This window comes from Fundulus heteroclitus, unplaced genomic scaffold (assembly GCF_011125445.2).
Source record: "Fundulus heteroclitus isolate FHET01 unplaced genomic scaffold, MU-UCD_Fhet_4.1 scaffold_130, whole genome shotgun sequence".
Classification (NCBI taxonomy): domain Eukaryota; kingdom Metazoa; phylum Chordata; class Actinopteri; order Cyprinodontiformes; family Fundulidae; genus Fundulus; species Fundulus heteroclitus.
Genome location: NW_023396542.1, coordinates 152,908 through 167,731, shown reverse-complemented (window position 1 = coordinate 167,731; position 14,824 = coordinate 152,908).

Here is a 14,824-nt window from a genome sequence, read left to right as displayed (position 1 = left end):
CTGATATTAAGCAATAATAAATGCAGGAAGTAAACTGTAGTATTTAACACACTGGATGCACAGCTAACTGATCACTGATTCTGGTATTACTTTCTTTTGCTCCTTTTTTACCCTCTAATTGCATCTCAATATTTTGTCTACAGTAGATTCACAGGTTAATCTTATTCCTGGCCATGCAGGCGGTTCACAATGTGAAAAATGGGAATAGCATTTAACCTTAGGATGTCTTGCACAGGAAAGGGGTTTTGTTTCACTGCCCCTCAAAATGTGGTTTAATGTAATTTTTATATCTACCAGTTTACACTATAAACATAACAAAAACATTAAATGACTCCACTCCATGACTCAGGTTACATGTACAATGCCACACTTTGCTTGAATGCTTAATTAGGTCAAATAAATGCAAACAAATGATGCAAACATCTAGCCTGTGTAAAAAAAAAAAAAATACTAAATTTACAGCATAAAGAAAAAGAGAGGACTGAAACAGAGGCCTCCTCTCTCTCAGGTCCAGTAAAGTTGTCATTTACCAGGTAGAAAACAGTGATCTGAATAATGTGGAAAAGTTGTTGGCTTTGTGACTTTCTGAAAATACAAATGTAAAGCCATAATTTCATCTGTTACTGATTTCGTTCTCAAATACCAAAACTGTTATGGAGCACTTTGTGACATCCTGTCTTTTAAATGTGTTATATGATTAAATTTTACTTGCTTTAAGTTAGGTATCTGAGTTCAGGGTTTCTACACACCTTTCACATAAAAACTCTAGTTTACTTAACAGGAACTCTGCATTCCCTTAACAAGAAAGACAAAAAATAATTCTCCAAACTTCACCATAAACATTTTCTTTCACTAAACACCTACATTTCAACACTTTCACAGCTGGAGAGCTCAACATTTTTAATATTATTAGTAGTCCCATGTCCACATGTTTGAAGAGTTGGTGAAAAGTTTAATGTAAATATAAGTTTGGCTGCCTTCATTTATTTACATAACTCCCTGCTGTGAAAAGGTGAAGCTTCATCCACCTGAAACGTTTGCACTCAAGGGCCTTGAGATTTTCTGCATTTGTCAGGTTCCTCTCCACTGTCGCTTCATGCTTGCTCAGTATGAGGGATTGCTGCAAAGCCATCAACAATGCAGACGACTGTCCACTGTGGCTCTACGCTCTTTCAGGAGGAGGGAATGCTCCTTGTCAAGATTCGGGTTTCCTTCGATACAAACCATTTTGACCAACATGTCTGTATGATTCCATTGAATTTGTCTTTGTAAAGTGCCTTGAGATGACACGTGTTGTGAATTGCCTCCATGTAAATGAAATTGAAAATTAATTTGTGTTGAAGGGAGGCATCCTGTGCTGATTAGCTGACATCAGCTGGTCTTTTTCTCTGACTCAATACAGGAAAAATAAAAAAATAAATAACCAAAAATTATAAAATAAGTAAATCTTTGAGAATCACATAGATTGGTCCAACGTTTCTGTAGTGTTGACTGAGAGATAAAAAGTTGAAAGCAGAAAATTCAAGCAAGCAGAGGAGCAAGTTTCCAAGCTGCCAGAAGAACAAAACATAAAAATTGGCGTAAAGGAGATGGTGATATTTCATTATTACAGGTGTGTGTCTCAAAGCTTGTTATGCTGTGTTACACTGAGCTATTAGCAGGCTGCTAGCACTAGCCTAGCCAGCTAAAGGTAGCAAACAAAGTAGGAGTAAAGAAGATCCTTTGTAAAAATTCTCTGCTTCATAAATAAATTACTAGATAATCATTTAAATATTTACAATGTAAATGTAGAGTGGATGCCAAGCTTAAAATAATTTTAAACAAATTTATCCGTGCAGACACCGGAGCAGAGGAGGAGCACAGTGAGGTGAAGGTGTGTTGTTTATGTACCTCTGCAATGACGAGTTTTATCTCTTTGGAGAACCTGGACCCAACAAAAGTGGCTTTTTCAATGAGCTCTTAAAGACGTAAGATTTCTGAATTCATCGCTGGTATAAAGTCTAACTCTGTTGATGACATAGAAAGCAAGCTCAGCTTCTGAGAAAGGAAGTTGGTGGTAGCTGCATGTCTTGTAAATTTTTTGTCCAGATATTATGCTCACAGGGATTATTCTCACCAATCCTAGAGATTCTTTCAACATAGCGAACCTTGAGAACAGTGTCTAGCTTGTCTTACAGTCCATCACCTCTCTCTGTAGAACTGTCTATTTTTCAAGCACTTTGCATCTCTGTCTCTCACAACATGGCATCCTAATCAGCAAGGCAAACAAAAGTCATTACCCCGTAAAATGGTGACTGCATCCCACAGTGAATTACAAAATCACGTGCCCTTTTGGACATTTTCACTTAAGGGTTTATTCACTTCTGCTGTAAGTGGTTTAGAAATTAATGGCTGGGTATTGAAATATTTTGAGACAACAGCAAATTTATGAAAGTCCTATAAAAGCAGTATAACAATGACTTTAGATCGTATCAAAATGTCATAGATTCAGTGTTGTTCCATGAAAAATATTAAGTAAGAAATTTTAAAAATTTGAGGTGTATTCTCACTTTTGTGAGTGCAGCACATAAAGCACTCCTGGATCTATGATCTTTTTGTGTGTAGGCCCTGCCTTCCTGGACCCTCGGGTGGTCATGGCAGATGGCTGCTCACACTGGGCCTGGTACTGTTTGAGGTTTCCTCCTGTTAAAGGGAAGTTTTTCTCTCTACCGTCACCATATGATTGCTCAGTATGAGGGATTGCTACAAATTACTTCATTCAAAGAACTGTAAACTGTTTCTACATGCTTGTTCCAGAGGAGGGATTGTTGCAAAGTTAGTGACTCAACGCAATCTGCTGGGTTTCCTTAGACTTCATTAGTGTCACGATTTGGGTTATTGTTTATGTTTTTGGACTGACCATATTGAACTCCATGCTCCACCCTTACCAGTCACTAATTCAGTTCACCCCAATCAGCTTCACCTGCAGCTGCATATTAGGCCTTAATCCCTGCACCTGTTTCTGCTCCCATTTTATCCTGCTTCCCACAGTCATTCCCTGCCAGATCGTCACTTCTCACTGCCTGAATGAGTTCTCCCCATTATCCTGTCCCTCAGCCAGCATTTTTCTGTGGACCCGTGCTTGCCCTTCCTTCACTAGTTGCTTTCTACTGATTGTGTGTGCGGCTTGCTTCTTGTGAGTACCTACTGGATCCTGCACTCACTCTTTCCGCTCTGGGGCCTCTTCAGATGCCATATCTGGTCATAACCTGGACTGGTTCTGAATATTGTATTTTTGCCTAGACTCTTTTGGACTGCTCCGCCTACATTCTGTTCAGCCATTCTTTGGCATCTTCACCTTGGTCAACTCGTCACAATTATCTCCTGTCTTCAGCCATTACAGGTCTGCCCTGCCATTACCAGAACTGCCTGCCATCTGTCTTCTGTTACAAGTCTTCAACAGCTGGTCTAGTCATCACCTGCCTGGGCTGCAATCATCTGCCTGTTCTTCATGTCACTATCTCCTATTTTTACAGTACAACTATCAAAATGCAACAGCATATTCTGGCTTGGATATTGGGTTCAATTCACAACAATTAGACTAAATAACCCTTGTGAAACAATTTTGACAATTGAACTTCATAGCATTATTTTAAAAACTAAGATTAAATTGATTAAAATACTAAAATCAGGTTATATGTATAATGCAACATTTTGCTCAAATGTTTAATTAAGCCAAATAAATGCAAACAGCTAACCCTTGTGTAAAGAAACTAAACTTACAGCATAATGAAAAAGAGAGGACTGAAACAGAGGCCTCCTCTCTCTCAGGTCCAGTAAAGTTGTCATTGATCATGTAGAAAACAGTGATCTGAATAATGCGGAAAAGTTGTGGGCTTTGTTACTTTCTTAAAATACAACTGTAAAGCCACCATTTCATTTGTCACCATTTTCTTTTTCAAATACCAAGACTGTGGTGAAGCACTTTGTAACATTCTGTCTGTGAAAATGTGTTATACAAATTGTACTTTGAGTTAGGTACCTGAGTTTAGGGTTTTTACACACCTTTCACATAAAAATTCCAGTTCACTGAACAGAAACTCTGTATTCCCTTAACAAGAAAGAAAAAAATTAATTGAAATTTCCCAAACTTCATCCAAAACATTTTTTCTGTGCCCCAACACCTACATTTTGACACTTTCACAGCTGGAGAGCTCAGCATTTGTAACACTATTAGTGTTGTATTTAGACCCATGTCTACATGTTTAAAAAGTTGGTTAAAAATTTAATGCAAATATAACTTTGGTTATCTTCATTTATTTACATAACTCACTGCTGTGAGAAGGTGTTGTACAGGGCTGGAAGTTTTACAGCAGATAATATCAGTGAAGCCTCATTCACAAGGAACAGTCATGTGTTTATCTATTTTAAATGTATTTTCCTCATCCACACCCTAATCCCTGATTTTCACGCAGGGATTAGGGTGTAGAGCTGAGCTCTGGTGATTGGAGTTAGAGGGAGGACTCTCTGCAGAAAGAGAACTACAAACTGAGCCATGCTATGTAATCTTTTCTGCTGGTGAACCCGATATTCAGCCAGACACAGAGATACGTTTAAAAGGTTTATTGTGAGGATGGGTGGTGGTGGGTGAGGCAGACAAGCAGAACCAGACGTGGCAGATGAACCTTGGCTGAAGGTGCAGGCAGGCAGGGATGAGCAGGAGACCAGAACAGGTGGTGTAGACCACATAGCCACCAGTACCGGCAGAGCAAACAGCTGGGACTCACGGTAAACCATCAGGGCTGCAGCACGCAGACAACGCAACTATAGAGTCCCGCTAGCTGAGCACACATGATATGGTAGAGCAGGGTACATCACACAGTGCACTACAACATGAGAAACAAAGTGAGGTGACGTTCTGGCGGGGATGAGTTGGCTGAGGCAGGTATATGTAGACTGGTGAACATGTGAGCTGAGTAGAATCTAAATACTGTCAGCATGTGGAGTTGATGTGGGCTAATTGGCTGGGGCAGAGCTTACAGGATAGAGGCTGATGGCTGAGAGGTGACAGACTGAAGAAAAGTCCAAAGGCAAAACAAACAAAAACCCAAATCATGACTTGCCGACATGATCTTTAGACAAAAAACTCAAACAGTCCACAGCCAACAACCTAAAATAAACTGGACAGAAGTCAGGCTGGTCTAATAAATAAAACAAAGTGAGCAGAACAGGTCAAATAATTAAGGCAAAAACTAACAGAATCAGGTAGGGTTTCAGGCAGACAGGAAAAACATAAAAACTGGCAGGATCTGACTTACCCCAGGCAGGGAAAAACACACACAATGATCGGGCAGAGTGCAAGGAACAGAGGCAGGCATAAGTAGGGGAGTGAGCAGGTGAACGGAATCAAACTAATTAGACTAGGAGGAGCTGATCAGGGAAGTGGCTGGAGGTGGAACTGAACTACTGACATGTGAAAACAGGTTAAACTAAAAAACTGCTCAAGAACCAATCTGAAACACAAAATAAATGACAAGACCCAACCTAAGATGGAACTCAAACCAAGACTGAAACAGGACACAAGCTAAAATAGAAAACAAGAACCTAAAAACAGAAATTAAAACTAAGGCAGGAACTCAAACTATGACACCTTGCTGGTATTTGCTTGGTAACTGGACCTTCATTGAACGTTGACCACTAGCATCTCTGGTCCTTGTTTAGTTGGTCTTCTCTCAGTTCTTGTATGAAAATCCACTGGTGTTTGGGAATTTATATAAACCCTCAGTGGTAAACCTTCATTGTGTCTACAGTCACATGTTTGCAGGCTATACTGCTGTCTATACTCTACTGGGCTTATTGTTGTGTTGGTACCCAAAGCCTGTACTTGATTTGGTCACAATTATTTCCAGTTTTCTTTTGCAGTTTACAGGAAGTATCTACAACAGTATCTATTCATACATTCCTCAAAGCTAAGGTTTCTGATCTGACCTTTCTAAAACACAGCTAAAATCACAGAATTGTTTCTATTCAGGATAAAGCTTCACTGAAACGAACTTCATCAGTAAAAATTCAAACAAACCTACAGCTTGAGGTATGTGATCTAACGTTTCTGATACTATAGCTAAAACAGAAAGCTGCAGAGTATGGGAAGAAAGCACAGTAGAGGTGGTGTGTGTGTGTGTGTGTGTGTGTGAACTGTCCCAGGTAGCATTTGTATCCATAGTTTTTGATAGTGATGGAATGTTATTAGGCAGTCCAGTGCACTCTGTTCAAGGTCACAGATGTCAGATGTCACAGGATGTCTTGTTTACATAACATCCAGGAGAAATTAAGATTGCAGGGCTGCCAGTTTGGATAATAGCATTCGTTTTGGGCAGGCAGACTCTTGATTCCAAAAAGCCAAAATTGTGTTAATTCTGCCAGGGTCCAGCTTTTAGCTTTCTCCAAGATCGTTCCCATCCTGCCAGCAAGTTCACAAACAGCAGCTTGCCAGCAGTTCTGCTTACACAGCATTTCAGTCTGAGTTCTGGTAGCGGAAATAGTGTTGAAATAGGCCAAAACAGATGCCAACGTTTTGGCCTATTTTCTTGATACTCCAGGTAAGCGCCAGCCCAAAAAAGCAGAAATGCTGTTATCATAAATACAATTTTAAACACATTTTCAACATCCTCAACATACAAAATGGACAGACACACGATCCTCCTCCCACCGTGTGTCCAGCTGCACATCTCCCATCAGGCACAGGGGCTCTCCTTCACCCAGTCTTCTCATTGTGAAAATTTTATCAATTGCATTGAGAGTCCAGCTGACCAGATCTATAATTTATAGTTTATTTATTTATTTATTTCAGACACACAAGTATATAATCAAGACAGTATATGTACATATAACATAAATTAAAACAGTCTGAAAAAGTGTGTATTGGCAGAAGCAATAAGCTTATAACTTAATGCCCACCCTCCAAAGCAAATTTACATTGGACTAGAAAGTAAAAAGATAAAAAGATGGCCGTTTATATTACATAGAAGGAATTCCTACACTACATCCATAATCAACATTTCATTACTTTACTGTAGGTTTTTTAATATAGACCTAGATGATAAGGCATATGGAAAGTCCTAAATTGAATGAGAAAGAGAATCTATAGAAAGAGATAAAGTTAATGAGGAGAACATCAAAACTCAAATCACTTTGTCTTTGCAAATCATGAAGTGTCAAATATACCAGTTGAAACACCCAAAGAACTGTTGATCCTGTTGATTTAGACACTCTGACAATGAATGTTTAGCCCCTCGATTTTAAAATGGATGGTGATTTGAAACTTGACAGTCAAAAAGGGACCTCAGTTAAATCATTTTTATCATGTAAGGAACAAAGCAAAGGTAAAACTTATTCTTTCAAGGCAAAAATATGGAAACACTACTTTAAGCCTTCATTTCTTCATGGCTGGATTAGTGTAATTCTCTTTATCTCTGAATCGATCAGTCCTCACTCAAATTTCTGCAGCTGGTTCAAATGCTGCTGCACACCTTTTAATGAAAAAACATAAAATAATGCACATTATCCGATCCTGGCCTCCCTTCACTGGTTGCCTGTTTTTCTTAGAGTTCAGTTTAAAGAACTTCTGTTTGTTTTTAAGGATTTGAACAGCTTACTATTATTATTATTGTTGTTATTATTATTATTATTATTATTATTATTTCTTATTGTTTTAATCTGTTGAGTCTTTACCCAAGTCATTTTATTAGATGTTATTTTGTTTTACCTCCTGTTAAAGTGCTCTTTAAATAATGATGATGATTATGATCACAAGAAACTTTTGCATCTAAATCCCAGAAGCTGGAAAGAAAAGAGACAAAAAGATTTTTCACACCTAACTTAGTAACTCAAGGAATTATTTTAAACTAAATATTTTAGGCAAAAATATTAGACTGTTTATTGGTTGTTGTTTTTTTTCAATCCCACCGTTATGTTTAGTAATTTCTGCCAAAAGCTGCAGCATTTTCATTTAATTGATCTGAATGCAGTATTTGCAAGCCCTACTCTGATTGGTTGGAAAGAACCCTGTCTGTGATTGGCTGGTGAGGCGGACAGTTTTTGAAGTCGTCAGTGCACAAACGAGCGAACAGAGAAACCATAGACATTATATAGGGTAGTTCGTTGTTATTGTTTTCATGTGGGTTTTTCGCGCATGCGCGCTGGACTGGTAGGCAAAAGGCGAACACAATGGGGACGCAAACAGAGAAACTGACGAGTTCTCCATGTATTTTTCTTCTTTAGATAACGTACTACAAGATCGTTTTAAGAGTAAGTTGATGGTTGATGGTATCAGATTGCCAGATCCACACAGCAAAAGCCTGAAGGGACGGAGCGAGTCTGTGAAATGCTGGCCAAGTGCTCCGTACCGCGACATACAGCTGCCTTATAAACACGCAGGCCAGTACAGACAGAGAGCACGAAAGCCCCTGAAACCACTGGACGGCTACAATTATTTTATATCGGGAAAAAGGCTCCAGCAACCCCCGCGACGCCATGAGGGATTAAGAGGGTCAGAAAATGGATGGATGTTCACACACGTTTGTGTAACAGCACAAAGCGGCGTCGGACACGGACCGCGTCTCAGCAAAGAGGAAGATCCGCCCGGTAGGTTAAAAAAAGATATTGTTTACTACGGATTATTTTGGTGTTTTTGTCTTGTTAAAATGGGTGGGGTCGTCGGCGACATTGCAGCGTAAACACAGAAGTACTAGTGCCCCTGAAAGGACGGAGGGGAGGTGGCGATCGCTACACGGGCCGGAGAAGCGGCCCGTGTAGCGATCGCCACCTCCCCTCCGCCGCCATTTAAGTAGAACAATGACTAGAGCAGAATTAAGTTGTATTTACCGGAGATGAAGTGTAGACTGCAAATTTTGTTGTAGTATGATAGCTCCCCCAGTTCATTGGGAGTGTCTGCCTGCGCTCTTTTCATTGAAAATATCCATTTCTTTCTTCGTCCTTCCTCCTTCGGTAAACGACAGAAACGTACATCCAACAATCTGGAACGCCTCTCTGTGCAACCGGGAGCACAACAAGTCGTAGGCATTGTTTAGATTCCAAAAACAAACGAACTAAAAGTATGCTCTAAATCACCCATTTTGTAATGATAGTAGACGGGAACAGTTCTGCTTTTGCCTATCCGCGGGACCCAGATGTAGCGCTGACGTCACGCGTGAACTACCCTATATTGTGTCTATGGGAAAAACAGCCGAGCGAGCGCACAGCTTGTGTTGAGCGTGGATGTAGCAGATCACGGCAGACACGGAGCCGAGCGCGAGCGAACATAGTGGACTAAGAAGAGTTTATCAGAGCGCACACGTGATGTTTAAACGCCGAATACCTGTCTCACTGCGCGCTCAAACAAAAGACACAAATATCGCTCCAGAAGTGGGTATACGCAATACTGAAAAATAAGTGGTTATGCGCTGTATACCCGCATACACCCTGGACTACACTGTCTGACTTCATGTGAGATCGTGAAGCATTGACACCAATTGTGCAGCTTATTTTTTTTTACAAACACGGCAAAATCCTTCCTCATCCTTACCGTTGACAGGCTGCAGCCATGTCCCGAATTCCTCGTTTTCCATCCACTTTTGTTGAAATTTGCATTTGCACTTTCTCCGCCTCGAGCTTCTTTTCCAAACATTGTAAAAACAAACGGCTTTACGATCAACCGGAAGCAGTTCAGCGCAAACACGCGGAATCAGTTATATCTGATAATATGTCTGACAAAACTGTTTTTATGACCGTATTTTGTTAGAAAAAAATAATGCCACCAATAATCACATGTAATGATGTTTAATGCTAATTAATGCCTTAATTTTTAAAAAATTCATTTAATGACTTTTAATGACTTTTAATGCCCCGCAGAAACCCTGCAAAAGTTAATAAAACAAATCTTAAAGGTAACTTCAAAACCCAATCATCTGACTTTTTTTAAATATTCACATGTCATTTTTATGTCAATTAAATTGATTCACAAAGTCTGAAATCCATTGTTGTTGGGAATCAGATTAGTTAGTACTCCTCTCTGACACCATTCACTTCTTACTTTCTCAGTTAAACAGCTTCCATCACAGACCCAGGTGTCACCAAAGGTGTGGACTTTGACTTGATTACCCAGTTCGAGTCAGACTCAAGTCACAGATTTGATGATTTGAGACTTGACTTGGTTGTGTTAGAAATATCTGTGACTTCACCTGGACTTTAATAAAAAAGGACTTGTGACTTGACTTGGACTTGAACAGCTTTACTTGAAATGACCTAATACTCTAATTGGTCTACCCCAGCTGCCAACATGCCAAAGCTAGGGTACACCCTGAACAAGTTATCATTCTTATGTAGGACTGAAAACCTCCAAGAAAGAAGTTTAACATTTATAGAAAGCTTTTTCTAAGTTTTTAAGTATGTAGTGTTTCAATGATTGCTCAATTTGACTTCTTGAAGACTCAAAATTAAAACATTGGACTTGGACTTGTTATTCTTATGACTCATCCTGAAACTTGCTAGTCCTAACTTGTGACTTTGAAAGTAATGACTTGATCCCACTTCTGAGTCTCACTTTGTGAACATGAGCTGAAATTCTGCTTGATGGATCCCCTATAGATCATAAAGATATTAGGTGCCATCAATTTTAGAAAGTATTCATATTTTATAAAGAGCCTGTTTACTGATATTAATCAGTGTGCACATGTTTCCTCTGGGCAATATATCATAGTGCCTTATAAATGTGAATATTTGAACCGCTGAGCAGCAGCACCAAAAGAAACATGGTGGTCAAGTCACTTTCTCTTTATAAAAACTGAGAAATAAACAAGGCAGGTGAATTTATAAATCCACACACCACCTCTTTCTTTACCTCTTAGCTTATTTTATTGCCAGTCAAAATATTTAACAGTATGATCTCCTGCCGAAAACACCCCCTCCAATCAGCTGTAACACATGAAACACCTGAGGTTGCAACCAATAATCAGTTAAACACAGTGAAATGTCTGAAGGATTATGAAAAACAAAAAAACATCACTATAATTGTGTTTTTCTTTTCTCTACCCCTTTTTACATACAAGTTAAATCTCATATGAAAACATTGAGCATAGACCGTGGTTATATTATACACTAAAAAACAGTTTGTAGCTGGATAACATAAATAAACTGTAAAAAAATACAACTTTTATATTAATGATATTCTGATGTGGAAAATGTTTGCAAATATAGAATAGCTACTAAAAATAACTTTTTTCTCTTGCATTTGCAGAAAAATATTTCTAATCTGTCATTGTTGGTCAACATTTGACTAAAAAAATTTCAATTATATATCTCTTCAAGTATTACTATTTTACATCATTGGTACACCTGTATAAAAAGTGCACACTACTTGATATGTGTTAGTATTAAAACTACAGATTTAGTCTCATAACCTAAAAATATAAGTTCATTAAACTGTAAAAAGGTTTAGGTGCTGGTGTTCAGATTTTTAGCCACATGGGCCAAAATCACCAAGTTGAAGGACACAAAAAATTGATTTTTTTATTTAAAATGTAAACATAAATATTGGTAAATATACAAGAATAACTGACACAGCTGACAACCAATCAGAGCCAGGCTCCTGGATCCTGGCTCTGATTGGTTGTTTCTGACCGGGAGTCGTCTATTTCTGCAAATTGCAGCAGGACCACTGGGATGAGCCTGAGGAGCTTTATTTTCATTTTCTCAACCATTATCTGCTGAGCTGTTGTTCACCAGGCAAAAAGTTATATTTTGTTGGAACCCTTTTTCAATCAGTTTATCCTTGATCTGCAAAAGAAAAAAAACAAAAAGAAAAACATTTGGTTTAGACACGGTTCTGCCTCATAAACAGTTACGGATTAATAACACAATTAACAGGCATCTCTATGCTAACAATCATCTGTTGACATTTGCAGCCGTGCTACATTTTTCTTAAGTGACAATTTCTGTAAACCCATGAACAGGTGCACAGAAAGTAAAGCATCCACAACATCAGATTTTATTTCTTTGCATTAATTTCAGGGACATACTGACCGCTTTGAGGATTCTGTCTTTTTCGTCGTTCAGTGACAGCGTAGTCGGGATGTTCAGATTCAGAACAGCAAGAAAAGCTGTAAGGAGAAGAGATCAACAAGATCAGAATAGTTAACAGCAGCCATCTGCAATACTACTCCTTTCCCTTCTATGTTTTCATACTCCAAGACAATTTGGTCTTGGAGGATCTGTACTTGTCAAAGGAACGGTGGACACAATAACAGTGGTAGAAGTCACAATAGGTTTTGTGAATACAACAGGAGAAACATGATTGAGATACACAAAACTGAAAGTTTTTAGATTTGAAGCAGAGAGAATTAGACTTACTGTTCCGAACCGTCACAATAACACATCGAAGCTCAGACTGGTACACAGATGTAAAGACACTGTGGGGATAATACAGCATAAAAGTCTTATTGTTAGACTCTGATGTAAAGTACCCTAAAATATTCAAGCAAATTCTCCAAATCTTAAGTATTTGTGGACTACAAAATAAAATATATTTTTCTGATAAATACAAATTGTAGTAAAAACTTCTTTTGGATCTTTTTTTATCGCTATTGTTTTATTTTAGTTTATTTAGGGGTGACTGTGGCTCATAACTGTCCATTGGTTTTTGCATGCCACATCTGTGAAGTTCTTGCCGTCTTTGGGTTATCTGCTGTGTCCCTGTTAACTGCTTTCTGCAGCTCCAGCCTCTGTGATCGCATAATCCTTAACAGTACCCTAACTCTGACTGTCTCTGTGTCCTTGGGCAAGACAATTCACCTGCTTTGTCTGCTGCCGGAGGTCAAAGGGGCTGGGTGGCGACAGATTGTCTGGCAGCCTCGCCTCTGTCAGTCTGCCCCAGGGCAGCTGTGGCTACTAACATAGCTCACCACCATCAGGGTGTGAATTTAGTGCAAAGTGCCTTGGACTTGATGAAGCGCTGCACAATTACAGACCATTCACATAGTTTTATTACCTGCTGAACAATAAACTAAACCAAAACCAAACATGCTAAATTTTAAAGGTAATAAGCAAAGTTGTCAAATTGGATCTGCAAATCCAGGGATCCAAAACATATAAAAGGGTCACGTTCCTTATTAAAAGAGGGGTCTATGGATTTGTATTTATTTAAACTAGAATTTTTTAGCCTGTACTTAGCAACATTATGCTGTATATAACCTGTTTTACACAGGCTTATTGAGGTTTGCAGAAGTTCTTTGCTTGACAAAAAATAGGAGTCAACTTCATTTTTCATTGCAATGTTTGACATTAAATTGAAATTTTTCCTGCATTTAATCCACCCCAGTGGGAGCAGTGGGCTTTGCCCAGGGAGCAATCTTGGGCATAGGGTCTTGCTCAGGGACTCAGAGTGGTAGTCTGTAGGATTCGAACAGGGGAAGATGCAGCCTTCCAGAAAACAAGCAGCCTGCTCTAAAGCCGCTAGGTCTCCACTTTTATGTAAAATTATCTCTAGAAAATATTATTTTGTAATTGATCTGCTTATGTCAGACTGATATTCCATTAATCCTGATGAATCCAATCAGTTAATTCGACTGCAGTCATGTCTTGATGACATCAAAAGCTGGATGACTTTATATTTCCTGCACTTAAATTCTGACAAGACAGAAGTTGTAATCTTTGGACCTGAGTTCTCAAAAAATAAACTTCTTAACTCTGGAAGGCATTAACTTGGCCTCTGGTAATAAAGTAAAAAATCTTGGTGTTATTTTTGACCAAGACATGTCATTTAAATCCCATATCAAACAGGTTTCCAGAGTTTCCTTTTTCACCTTAAGAAAATTGCCAAAATTAGAAACATTCTGTCCAGGTGTGATGCTGAAAAACTAGTCCATGCATTTGTTACTTCAAGGCTGGACTATTGTAATTCTTTACTATCAGGAAGTCCACAAAATGCAGTTCAAACTCTTCAGCTGATCCAAAATGCTGCAGCAAGAGTTCTGAGGAAAATCAACAAGAGGGATCATATTTCTCCAATTTTAGCTTCCCTTCATTGGCTTCCTGTTAAATCAAGAATAGAATTTAAAATTCTTCTTCTAACGTATAAAGCCCTTAATAATCAAGCTCCATCATATATCAGAGCTCTGATTACCCCGTATGTTCCTAACAGAGCACTTCGCTCTCAGACTGCAGGTCTGCTGGTGGTTCCTAGAGTCTCTAAAAGTAGAATGGGAGGCAGATCCTTTAGCTATCAGGCTCCTCTCCTGTGGAACCAACTCCCAGTTTTGGTCCGTGAGGCAGACACCCTGTCTACTTTTAAGACTAGGCTTAAAACTTTCCTTTTTGACAAAGCTTATAGTTAGAGTGGCTCATGTTACCCTGAGCTACCTTTATAGTTTTACTGCTATAAGCTTAGGCTACTGGAGGATATCGGGACCTATTTTTCTCACTCTGCTGATTTGTACTGTTCTCCAGTTATGCATTGTTTGTCGTCATTTCTGCTTTAACTTTCTGTTCTCTCTCTTTTCTCTTCATAGTAGGTACACCTGGTCTGACGTTCTGTTAACTGTGACATCATCCAGAGAAGACGGCTCACCCGCTACTACCATCTAATGTAGAACAGATTACTAGATCAATGTGTGCTTCTGTGCTTTTTTGTCTCTCTTGTTGTGTCTCTGCTCTGTCTTCTGTAACCCCCAGTGGGTCGAGGCAGATGACCGTTCATACTGAGCCTGGTTCTGCTGGAGGTTTTTCCTTCCCGTTAATGGGGAACTTCATGCATGCTCAGTATGAGGGATTGCTGCAAAGCCATGGACAATGT